The sequence below is a fragment of the Dama dama genome, chromosome 14, assembly GCF_033118175.1.
Source record: "Dama dama isolate Ldn47 chromosome 14, ASM3311817v1, whole genome shotgun sequence".
Taxonomy (NCBI): Eukaryota; Metazoa; Chordata; class Mammalia; order Artiodactyla; family Cervidae; genus Dama; species Dama dama.
The window spans coordinates 37,272,010-37,285,502 of NC_083694.1; the positions used below are offsets into that span (position 1 = coordinate 37,272,010).

At 37.3% G+C, this 13,493-nt stretch overlaps 1 protein-coding gene across 6 annotated transcripts in view; it reads left to right on the forward strand.

Annotated features, from left to right (window-relative positions):
* SUCO (SUN domain containing ossification factor) overlaps positions 1 to 13,493 on the forward strand; it is an 88,109-nt gene that overhangs the window by 8,055 nt on the left and 66,561 nt on the right. The gene's annotated exons all lie outside the window — the stretch shown is intronic.

The window sequence follows — 13,493 nt, forward strand, 5'->3', positions numbered from 1 at the left end:
AGTATTTGAAATCAGTAACAGGAGAAAACGTGTAAAGTGCTTAAAACAGTGCTTTGCTCTTAGTAAGTTCTTATTATTCACTCAGTCTGGATACTTTGGTAGAAGTTGGATCCTAGGCTGAGGTATCAGAGTTCAGGTATAGGAATCCATGTTTGTTCAAAATATTATTTGGTTGCCAACAATATATTGAGTGTGGTGGGGGTTGCTAAAGAAGCAGGAGACTTGAGCTCTGCTCTGAGGAGTATACAAGTTGATGTCAGAATATACAAAGATATTGGTGTGAAAATGGCATGAAACCAAGTTAGAGCTTGACTGTAATCCTTTCTTTGCTGTGTTAACAGTGAACCTTTTTGGGTACTTATTTTTGTTCTAAGTGCTTTATATACACTTAACTCAGTTGACTTTATTAAACTCTTTTTGAGATAGTCACCACATTTTAAAGAGACTAAGGAAGGCACAGAAAAATTAACTAACTTGCCAAAATTATCAGTAAGCAATGCTGGAATTTAAGTAGCCTTTGAATCTGAGCCTGTGCTCTTAACCACTATGCTGTGCTACCTGTAGGCTGATAGGTGGCCTTTGGCAAGTTTCTCTACCTTTTCTTTGTCAGTTTTCTTATCTAAAAAATGAGGTTGACTGGATTGACTCAGTGAGGAAGGAATATTGGAATTATTCATTCATGAAGCTTTAAAAAAAAATGCCTAAGCCACTTACCTTGGAAGTTTGGTAAGTTTGGAATATTCTTTTGTGTGTTCCAGTAGTTACTACTAAATTAAATGAATTCTGAGACTTTTCTTTTGCACTTTTAACATTCTAAGATACCTGATTTGAGCATTAGTGAACAGTACAAAAAGCTGAGTTGGTTAGTAGGGGCTTGAAGAGAAAAACTGGATAGGAGTTGTCAGGTAAGACTTGGTTTTATGAGAAATGACATCTGTGGTTCATAAAACTTTGCTTCAGTGGAGTGCAGGCGCTTCACAAACTGAAAGAAGATATACTGGTGCTACTAATATGAATAGTGGCCTTTCCCTAGTTTGCGTGTGTATGTGCTTCTGCTTGCCTGCCTGCAGTGGGCAGATAGTACTTAATTGTCAGGAGAAATGAGAAAGAGTTATGGGTAAAGGAGACAGTGTACTTGATATGAGTGGAAATGATAGTAAGCAGACAAACCTGAGTAGGAAATAAAGTCATTCCTTGGTATTTGGGGGGGGGGGATTGCTTCCAGGACTCCACCTCGATGTTTAAGTCTGCTTTGTAAAATGGCATGGTCACTTTGCCCTCTGTATAAACGGATTTGGAACCTGTGGATGCGGAGGGCCAAATGTTTTCTGGAGATTGTGATGGGTTGTGTAAGTTAAACCAAGGAGTTAGGCAGCGAAGATCCAGCAAGAGAAGTGGTGTTTGGAGACTATTATTTTGACATCATTGTATTAGATATTTCTCAGAGATGAACAACTGATGGAGGGATGATCACTAAATGAAAAGCAATTGGAATAGTTGAAGTTTGTCATAACAAGGACTTAACTTGGCAGTAGAAATGAAGAGGGTGTGTTGAACAGAGGTTTTGAGCAAGTCAGTGATCAGGTTTGATGATAGGTTGGCAGGTTGGCAATGCAGTAGAAACAGCACTGGGCTGTGATTCAAAGGAACTGGGTTTTGGTTTGCCTCTGACCAGCTCTTGGTCTTCAACACTGCCTTTCGGTCATCTATCTCAGTGTCAAAAGATGTTTACGGAGGCTTCTGTTTGCCGTGTTCTATGCAGGGTTCTGGTGGACAAAACAAAGTAGCTGCTTTCGTGGAGCTGGCTGTGGTTGAGAAAATAAATTCTAGGGTCTAAAATTATGAATCTGAAAGTTCAAAGAGAGGAATGAACTTTTTTCTTTTAACTTGGGCAACTAGAGGAATTTGAGGTGTTAGAATTCGAAGAGTTGCAAAGAGAAAAGGAGCTTTTAGTTGAGATGAGCAGAATATCCTAGTGGAGACGTTGTGTGAGTGAAAGTCGCTCAGTCATGTGTGACTCTTTGCGGGCGCATGGACAATACAGTCCATGGAATTCTCCAGGCCAGAATACTAGAGTGGGTAGCCTTTACCTTCTCCAGGGGGTCTTCCCAACCCAGGGATCAAACTCAGGTCTCCTGCAGTGCAGGCAGATTCTTTACCAGCTGAGCCACAAAGGAAGCTACAAGGGAGATGATATATATAGGCACTTAATGCAGACTTCAGTAAAGATGACACTTTGGCTGGAGCTATTCTCCTAGAGGGGATCGTTTAGGAAACAGAACCTTTTGAATGAACATGGAGTTGCTGCAGATACTTAGAAACAAAGAAAGGTGACAAGCAAACTAAGGCTCTGAAGAGAAGGAAGAAACTAGGGAAAGAAGTTTAATGAGGTCAGAAATATAATAGTCTCAGATACCCTGAGAAGCTTGAAAATTGACAAAAGGACCTTGTTTTCAAAAGAGAGAGGTGATTGATTAACTTTTGTGAGAGGAAATAGAAAGTATTTGGAGAGTGGTAGGTGTGAGTTCATATACATTTGTTTGGCAGCCAGAAGGAATGCAAGAGGTTGGAGTAGCCTCCTGTATGCTTCAAATTATCCAACCCATTTCCATCTGAGGTTGATTTGCTTCAAATTATCCAACCCATTTCCATCTGAGGTTGATTGAATTCTAAGATGCTGAGGGCCTCCTGCAAGGGACTTGAGCATCCATGGATTTTGGCATCTAAAGAGGGTCCTAGAACCAGGATACCTAGGAACAGCTGTTTTCACTACTTTGGAATTTGATAAATGAGAGACATTGATAGGACAGCAGCTGATAGCAACTGCTGCCATTTGAATGCATATTCTATGCCAGACTAAGCATTGAACAAATAGATTCAAGGGATAAGGTTTGATAGAATGTCTGAAGAACTATGGGCGGAGGTTCATGACCTTGTACAAGAGGCAGTGATCAAAACCATCCCCAAGAAAAAGAAACCCAGAAAGGCAAAATGGTTGTCTGAGGAGGTCTTACAAATAGCTGAGAAAAGAGAAGTGAAAGACAAAGGAGAAAAGGAAAGATATACACATCTGAATGCAGAGTTCCAAAGAATAGGAAGGAGAGATAAGAAAGCCTTCCTCAGCGATCAATACAAAGAAATAGAGAAAAACAATAGAATGGGAAAGATCTCTTCAAGAAAATTAGAGATACCAAGGGAATATTTCATGCAAAGATGGGCTCAAATAAGGACAGAAATGGTATGGACTTAACAGAAGCAGAAGATATTAAGAGGAGGTGGCAAGAATACACAGAAGAACTGTACAAAAAAGATCTTCATGACCCAGATAACCATGATGGTGTGATCACTCACCTAGAGGCAGACATCCTGGAGTGCAAAGTCAAGTGAGCCTTAGGAAGCATCACTACGAACAAACCTGGTGGAGGTGATGGAATTCCAGCTGAGCTATTTCAAATCCTAAAAGATGATGCTGTGGAAGAGCTGCACTCAATATGCCAGCAAATCTGGAAAACTCAGAAGTGGCCATAGGATTGGAAAAGGTCAGTTTTCATTCCAATCACAAAGAAAGACAATACCAAAGAATGTTCAAACTACTACACAGTTGCACTCATCTCATGCTAGCAAAGTAATGCTCAAAATTCTCAAAGCCAGACTTCAACAGTATGTGAACTGAGAACTTTCAGATATTCAAGCTGGATTTAGAAAAGGCAGAGGAACCAGAGATCAAATTGTCAACATCCACTGGATCATAGACACAGCAAGAGAATTCTAGAAAAACATCTACTTCTGCTTTGACTACACTAAAGCCTTTTACTGTGGATCACGAGAAACTGTGGAAAATTCTTCAAGAGGTGGAAATACCAGACCAACTTAACTGTCTCCTGAGAAATCTGTATGGAGGTCAAGAAGCAACAGTTAAAACCGGACATGGAACAATGGACTGGTTCCAAATTGGGAAAGGAGTATACGTCAAGGCTGTATATTGTCACTCTGCTTATTTAACTCATATATAGAATACATCATGTGAAATTCTGGGCTGGATGAAGCGCAAGCTGGAATCAAGATTGCCGGGAGAAATATCAATAACCTCAGATATGCAGATGACACCACTTAATGGCAGAAAGCAAAGAGGAACTAAAGAGTCTCTTGATGAATATCAAAGAGGAAAGTGAAAAAGCTGGCATAACCTCAACATCCAAAAAATGAAGATCATGGCATCCGGTCCCATCACTTCATGGCAAATAGATGGGGAAACAATGGAAACAATGACAGACTTTATTTTCTCGGGCTCCAAAAATCACTGCAAATGGTGACTGTAGCCATGAAATTAAAAGACGCTTGCTTCTTGGAAGAAAAGCTATAACCAACCTAGACAGCATATTAAAAAGCAGAGGCATTACTTTGTCGGCAAAGCCATCTAGTCAAGGCTGTGGATTTTCCATTAGTCATGTATACATGTGAGAGTTGGACTACAAAGAAAGCTGAGCCCTGAAGAACTGATGCTTTTGAATTATGGTGTTGGAGAAGACTCTTGAGAGTCCCTTGGACTGCAAGATCAAACCAGTCAATCCTAAAGAATATTCATTGGAAGGACTGATGCTGAAGCTCCATTCTGACTTTGGCCACCTGATGTGAAGAGCTGACTCATTAAAACAGACCCTGATGCTGGGAAAGATTGAAGGGAGGAGGAGAAGGGGGCGACAGAGGATGAGATGGTTGGATGGCGTGACTGATTTGGTGGATTTGAGTTTGAGCAAGCTCCGGGAGTTGGTGATGGACTGGGAAGCCTGGTGTGCTACAGTCCATGAGGTTGCAAAGAGTCGGACACAACTGAGCAACTGAACTGAAGCATTGCACATGCATTATTTCATTTTCCTGTTTTACAGTGTTTATATTGAGACTTACGGCTTTTGTAATTAGTTTGCCCAAGAGAATGTGCATAATAAAAGGGGGAACCCAGGATGTAAGAGTTGGTTTATAAAGAAGGCTGAGCACCAAAGAATCAGTGCTTTTGAATTGTGGTGCTAGAGAAGACTCTTTGAGTCCCCAGGACTGCAAGGAAATCAAGTTAGTAAATCCTAAAGGAAGTCAACCCTGAATATGCATTGGAAGGACTATTGCTAAAACTCCAATACTTTGGCTACCTGATGCGAAGAACTGACTCTTCGGAAAAGACCATGATGCTGGGAAAGACTGAAGGAAAAGAAGGGGGTGGCAGAGGATGAGATGGTTAGAAATCATCACCGTTTCAATGGACATGAATTTGAACAAACTCTGGGAAATAGTAAAGAACAAGGAAGCCTGGAGTGCTGCATTCCATGGGGTCACAAAAAGTTGGACAGGCCTAAGTGACCGAACAACAACAAGTTTTGACTCTGAAGTCCATGCTCTAGCCACTACACTACAAAACTTTGTCTCTTGGGGCTGTTATCTAAATCAAGGGGTAAACATTGCCCCTCCTTTGTGATAGTTCTTATATTTGTATCTGCAGTAACTAGCCTTAATAACATGATCAGTTCTTAATATAATGGATTAATGTTATTTTCTCACCTTTCTTTTCATTTGTCTGTTGACTAGAGAATATGACATGGGAAAGGTAGTAGTACAGAAAGATGATAGGCTTTGGAGAGAGAGATCTAGATTGGCTGAGTGACTTTGGACCAATTAACTTCTGAAGTTAAGTTTGTTTGTTTGTAAAAGTTAAATTAATATTTTAATGTAAACAGCTTGACACATTAAAGAAAGACTGTATTCTCTTCTAGAGACATCAGATACTTAGGATCGGATTGGTCATACTCAGTTCATGCTACATTCTTTATAGGTCCCCCTTTTCCCCTCCACTTTACATCGTTACTCTTTTATATTCTATCTTCATTTTTGCTTCTATTCCCCGCCCCCCCGCCCCCCGCATGTTGGGCATTTACCCTGGAGTATATTTGATGTGTTTCTCCAGTTAATCTTCATGTATTTACTTAGATTTCTGATTTCTTCCAAAAATGATGTTTTGTTTATATGTATTAAAATTTGCATAAATGATATAATGCTATTAATCTCATTCTTTTTCCTGTTTCCTTCTGCCTAACACTTTTTTTTAAAAAAAACCCTAACTTGTTTTAGTTACTGGAATCACCATTATGTGAATTCTGAGTAGTGTGGCAGCTGCCTCAGGAAGGGCTGGTGTCATTTATTCACTGAGTATTTATTGAGCCCTTTGCATGTATGCTGCTTCTAAAGAGAGACTTTATACCAACAAATGCATTTGGGAGTATTCTTATCTTTTGCTGTCCTAATACTATAGACTAATTAGAGTGGTTTTGTGATTAAATCTTAATTATCTGGCAAGGTGAACCACTTGCCTTTGCTTTTTTTGTTAATATAGCTATTCTCAGATCAGTTTTTCCATATTTAGAACATCCTTCAGGTTTTTTTCTCTAGGATTTTCTTAAAAAAATTTTTTTTTTAGTTTACAGTAAATTTATAGTGTTGTGTCGGTTGCAGGCGTGCAGCAGAGTGATTTAGTTATACATATGCATATATCTATTCTTTCTCATTTTCTTTTCCCACATAGATTATTGCAGAGTACTGAGTAGAGTTCCCTGTGCTATATGGTAAGGATCCTTCAGGTTTTTTGATAAGAATTATATTGGAGTGCTGAATTAGTTTGGGGAGAATTGCTGTCTTTACTTTGCTGTCAACAGCACTCCATCCATGAACATACTAGATCTTCAGTTGTCTTTTCATTTTATGGTTATTATTAGAGTTAACATTTTTTCCTCTATAAATGGTTGTGTAGTTTTTAAGGTTAATTTCTAAATTATTTTTAAAAATTGTTATTGCTAATGGCTTATTTTCTATCTTCTTATTTCTGGGGAGGAAAATATTGGCTTTTTTGCTTATTTCTAAAATTGAAATAATTTATATACAGTTAAGTGCACATGTTGTCAGGTGTATAGTTGGATCAGTTTTGACAAATGCATACATCTGTGTAACTCACACCCATCAAGATGCAGAGCGTTTCTATCACTCCAGAATGTTTTCTCATGTTGCATTCTATAGAATTCCCTGAAGCAACTGGCAATTTGATTTCTATCACCATGGATTAGTTTTGCTACTTCTGGAAACCTATTTAAATAGAATTAATATAGTATTTATTCTTGTGTCTGACTTCTTTCATGCAGTGTAATGTTTCCAAGATTGATCCATCTTATTTCATTCATTAGTAATTCACTCTTTTTTATTGTGAGAACTGGTATAATACATTGTATGAATGTACTACAGTTTATTTATATTCTCTGTTGTTGAGCATCTGGACAGCTTCCAGGTTTTGGCTATTAGGAGTAAAAGCTACTGTGGACATTTTTGTACACATAGTTTTCATTTCTCTTAAGTACATAAACGTGGAATTGCAAGTACTGAAACAGATGGATATCTTATGCTTCTGGAGATAGTACCCTGAGAAAGACACATTGCTTATGAAGGATTCCTGCCAGGAATATATAACCTGAATCTGGTCATGATGAAACATAAGACAAACCTCAAAAAAGGACCTGCCATGGTCCTTTTAAATACCATTTTAAAAATAAAAGGATTATGTCCTTCAAAAGTGTCAGTACCAGTTTCATTCTTTTACAAGTGGCTGACCAGTTTTCCCAGCACCACTTGTTAAAGAGGTTGTCTTTTTTCCATTGTATATTCTTGCCTCCTTTGTCGAAGATAAGGTGTCCATAGGTTCGTGGATTTATCTCTGGGCTTTCTGTTTTGTTCCATTGATCTATATTTCTGTCTTTGTGCCAGTACCATACTGTCTTGATGACTGTGGCTTTATAGTAGAGCCTGAAGTCAGGCAGGTTGGTTCCTCCCATTCCATTCTTCTTTCTCAAGATTGCTTTGACTATTCGAGGTTTTTTTTGTATTTCCATACAAATTGTGAAATTATTTGTTCTAGTTCTGTGAAAAATACCGTTGGTAGCTTGATAGGGATTGCATTGAATCTATAGATTGCTTTGGGCAGTATAGTCATTTTCACAGTATTGATGAACAATATTGATGAACAGTGTTCATCACAGCACTGTTTATAATAGCCAGGACATGGAAGCAACCTACAATGCCCATCAGCAGATGAATGGTTAAGAAAGCTATGGTACATATACACAGTGGAATATTACTCAGTCATTAAAAAGAATACATTTGAATCAGTTTTAATGAGATCGATGAAACTAGAGCCCATTATACAGAGTGAAGTAAGCCAGAAAGATAAACACCAATACGGTATACTAATGCATATATATGGAATTTAGAAAGATGGTAACGATAACCCTATATGCAGAACAGAAAAAGAGACACAGATGTATAGAACAGGCTTTTGGACTCTGTGGGAGAAGGCAAGGGTGGGATGACCTGAGAGAATAGCATTAAAACATGTATATTATCAAGTGTGAAACAAATCGCCAGCACAGGTTGGATGCATGAGACAAGTGCTGAGGGCTGGTGCACTGGGAACACCCAGAGGGATGGGATGGGGAGGGAGGCGGGAGGGGAGATCAGGATGGGGAATACATGTAAATCCATGGCTGATTCATGTCAATGTATGGCAAAAACCACTACAATATTGTGAAGTAACTAGCCTCCAACTAATAAAAATGAATGAGAAAAAAAAAAGTGTCAGTACCACATAAGATAAAGGCCAAGAAGTGTTGCAGGTCAAAGGAGGCCGAAGACACAGGACATGGTCTTAGACTTGATTCTGTGCTCGGGGTTGGGAGGGGGAGGGGAATGCTGAAAGGACACTACTGGGGACACAGATTATTGTGTCAATGTAAGACTCAGATTGTTAATTGTAGTGTGGTTGTGTAAGAAAATATCCTTATTCTGAGGAAATGTGTACAGAGATACTTCGAGATACATTACATGGAGTGGGGAAAGAGAGGGCCATGAACTTGCTGTGAGAATGGCAAATGATGGGACAAATGGGTCACAATAGGTAGAGAGGGTTTGCAGTTGTTCTTTGTATTATGTTGGCATTTCTTCTGAAAGCTTGAAATTATTTCCAAATAAAAAGTAGGGGGAAAAAAGATTGGGATTTCCTTTTCTTTAGATAAGGTGTTGATTAATCCACTCAAAAGTTTTAAATTATTGTCAGTGAATTCCAATTTTTGTATACTTTGTCCCAATTTTATTTTTCTAGAAACATCCTTGTCTTTTGAGTTTTCAAATATATTAGTATGTATAGCTGCTAATATTTTATAATTTTTAAAAATATGTTTTGCTTGTGGTTATTTCATGCTTTTAGATCATATTTTGTTAATTCACATCACCAACTCTCCTTTACCAGTTTTTCCAGAGGTTTGCCTTTTTAATATTTTCCTTGGAGAACCAACTTTTGGTTTTAATCTTTTGGTTTGGTTTTTGTTTCAGTGGTTTCTGTCCTTAAGGGTATTCCTTTTTTCCTTAGATTTAAACTGTCCTTTATCTTCTTGAGTTGAGAGAGTAGCTCTTTTGTATTCAGTTTGTCTCCAGATACGCTCAGGATAGTTTTCCTGCTGCTGTTTTACCTGCATCCTACCAGTTTTGACATGTAGTCTTCTGCTCTAGTATTTTGTAATGTGCCCTATATTTTCCTCTTTAACAAAAAAATTATTCTGCTTTATAATTTAGTTTACAGACTTTAGAAGGTGGTTAGCTGTTTGTAGCCTAAATGACACTCAAATGCAAATTTTACAAGACTTTTAATTACACTACTCTAAAAGTTAATACCTTTCCATATGAATAGTGAATCCATGCCACATTAGCGGGGGGTGACAACAAGAGACAAATGTCCTCTTGTTTTCCAGATTCTATTTTTTGAGTTTGTGTATTTGTGTGAGGGCGTGGTGGATGGGTGGTTGAGTTGGGGAGGTAGTGGTAGTGGTCGAGGCAGGAAATGGGGCTGATGGGAAGAGGAATGAAAAGTGATTGAATTTTGTTCCTGCTATGTGCTACAAAACAGTTCCCCTAAGAACCCTCATTAGTAAGTATTTATTAAACACCTAATGTTTGCAGGTTTTGGCTATGTAGGGAGGGGCTAAAGTAGTTAGGAATATGAAATTGATTCTCAAAGAGTTTAAGTGTGAGAGGATATACTTGGCTCACAGTCAATTTAATCAATAGTAATAGAGTCTGAGGGGAGAGTGTCAGGGGCTCACAGACTGCCATTTATCTTGCTTGATGTGATTTCTGGTGCTGAATGTCTTAAAAGTTTTGAAAGTAATTTCATCAGGCTTGGGGTTTTCACAGTACAGTTTTTGAAAGTTGCTTCAGTAGTATGGAATCAGATCCATTTAGTCATGCAGTAAAGTGCCCTCAGCTATTTTAATGTGACCCACTGATTCTTAATGATGGGGCATGCATATCTAATTCATCTGGGAGAACTTGTTGACAATAGAGATTCATTCTTCTTCAGTGTAGTTGGTGTAGGTTTGTGTTATTTTACTTTGGTGATTTAAAATTTCTTGATAGTTCTTAGTTGGTGATCATTTTTATCTATTTTAGTCTTTTTTCTTATACACAAAATTAAGGATATCTTTGCAGGTCTGTCTTTAATTAGCATCTGTCTTTATATAGGGACTGATATATTAGAGGTAAACAGTGATGCTATTGATAAAGCTATAGGGTAGCTTTATCAATAGGGTAGATAAGCTAATAATGTATTACACACTGATGTCAGGTGTACTAGGGTTCTTCAAAGAAATAGAACCCACTTGATATGTAAAGTGAGACGTTGGGTCACATGATTATGGAATCTGAGAAGTTCTACTGTCTTAAAGCTGGAGACTGAGGAAACCCAGTGGTATAATTCAGAAAAGTCTGAATGCCTATTAACCAGTGAAGCAGAAGATATAATCCCAGTAAAAGGGCTAGAGAACATGAGATGCCCCAGCTCAGATAGTGAGGCAGGGGAAAAAGGGCAAATTCTTCTGATCAGTCCCTTAAAGGATTAGGTGATGCCCACTCATATTGGGGAGGACAGTCTACTGAGTCCACTGATTCATATGTTTGTTGTTGTTGTTCAGTTGCCAAGTTGTGTCTGACTCTTTGCGACCTCATGAACTGCAGATTTCAATGCTAATCTCACCCAGAAAGCTCCTAACTTTGGATAATGGAATTTGATTATGTGATAGTAAAAATAAGTCTCATGAGATTTAATGTCTTTTGGCTATCTTCACACTAACTGTGAATATTGGGATTTATATATACACGCAGAATTACTGATGATAAAACTAGTATATGCTCGTAGTAGAAATTTAGAAAGTATAGAAAAGAATAAAAAAAAAAGGGAGCATAATCACCAAAATTCTAACACCCATAGTTTTGGATATCTGAAACTTTTTGCTGTCCCAAATATGTGTATATATACACTGACAAATACAACTACAAACACCCATGTGAGAATCAATGCAAAAGTCTGTCAATAAGGAAATTTTAATAAATAATGATATATCTGTATGAAAATTTGAATAAGTAATACATTCTTATGGCTCAAAATTCAAAAGACTTAGGGTATTAAAAAGTGAAAAATACCCATCTATCCAGTCACTCAGTTTTCCACCCTGGAGGCAACCAAGGTGGTGCTTTTTTTCCCTTTTGTTTTTAATTCTTTCAGAGAAATTTATGCACGTACAGGTGCCTTTAGTACACAGGTGCACACATAGTAACATACTATATCCATATGTTATTATGTACTTTGCTCTTTTATTGGATTTTAATTTTTATCAAAATGATGTTTTCATAACAAAAAGTCAGATAGCTCTACAAGGATTTTTGTTTAATTGCTTTTGCAAAGAAGTCAGTCCTTCATCCCTCTTTTCTCATTTTTCCTTTTCAAGGAAACCACTTTGATCTTTTAGCTGATGAATTTTGTTTACTTCTTTGTCTCTAAAATAATTGTTTTAAGTCAGTTTTAGGTATGTTACTGCAAATGATCAGATTCTCTTGGTAATGTAGTTCAGTCATAATTTGGATTAGATCAGTATTCATGACTATAAATGATACAGCTGAGCCATGTAGTAAAACATGGTTACTTTTCCTTTTTCTGTTCTACTTTTCCATTTTCATGGGGCTAATATTTGACTTGTGTTTTCTTATTTTTCTCTTTAATTACAAATTGTCTGCTAGTTATGTAGATTTGTTCTTGAGATTTTCAGAGACTCCTCTCAGTTGTGCTGTTAATTCCATCCTCCAAAAGAGGACTCTTCCAGAGCTTCTGATGACCTCCAGTTTAGTTTCCGTTGCCCTCTGTGTACGTTCAGCTGTCATCCACGGAATTCTCTTTGCAGTCACCCTGGGAATTCCCTTTTGCTCTTTCATCTCACTACTATATTGTAATTATTGTGGTTTCTTAGACGTCTAATTTCCCCACATTAAAATCTTGACTATTCTGTTTATATAAACTTTAGAGTCAGTTTGTCTGATTTTTTTTTATTTTTTTATTTTTTTATGCGGAGGGTGAGAGTCCGCGGTGGCACAGGCTGGTTTCCCCCCCACCGGTGGCTGCGGAAGCGACAGCGGCTGCCTCGGCACCTCCCAGGTCCGGGGCAGAGTCGCGTTTTCTGATTTTTTTTTTAAAGCTTTCTTTTTTGCAACTTCAGTGTGTGGTTTTCAAGTCTTCCATATAACCTTGAATTGTGTAAAATTGACTTTTTTTTCAACTTAATATAAATTTCAAATATTTTTACTATTAAGAACATAGAACACGTATGTGTATTTGTGTAGAACATTTCTCGCTAAGTTTATATTTGGTATTTTATTGTTTCTATTATAAATGGGGACTTTTCTTCTGTTAACTCTTATAACTGGTGGTGATGATTTGAGTAGAGTATCTGTTGATTTCTTTCTTAATTTTATACCTAGGAATATTATTTTATACCCAAGCCTTCTTTTAACAGTTACTTTTTTAGTTTTCCAACCATATAAACTCATCTGCAATTAATGATAATTTTACTGTATCCTTTCCTGTTTTTATACTGCCTTTGTCCTCGTATTATGTAATACTACTAGTGATAATGGACATTCTTGTCTTATTTCAGATCTAAATAGGGGTATTTCGGTTTCTTCACTGATTATGATAGTGACTCTTAGGCTTATGTGTTATGCATGTATTATGTATTCCCTATGTTAAATATCTACTTATTACTCTTTTAGTGACTTTCAAAATCTTGACGGCTACATAAATTTATCAGATGTTTTTTGGTGATGATAATCTTGAGTTTTTGTTCCTTGATATTGTTGCATAGTAAAGTAAAATATATTTTAAACCATTTTGGAATATCAGAGCTAAACTCTACTTGACCATAACAGTGGTGTGTTAAATCTTTGGTATGTTAATGGAGAGTTTTTCTTTTTTATTTTCTTTAGAACTTTCGTGTCTGATTTCATACGTATTATTAACCTATAGTATTTATATATATGTACTGTTTCTGTTAATTTTTGATATCATTGTTATATTCCCTATAAAATAA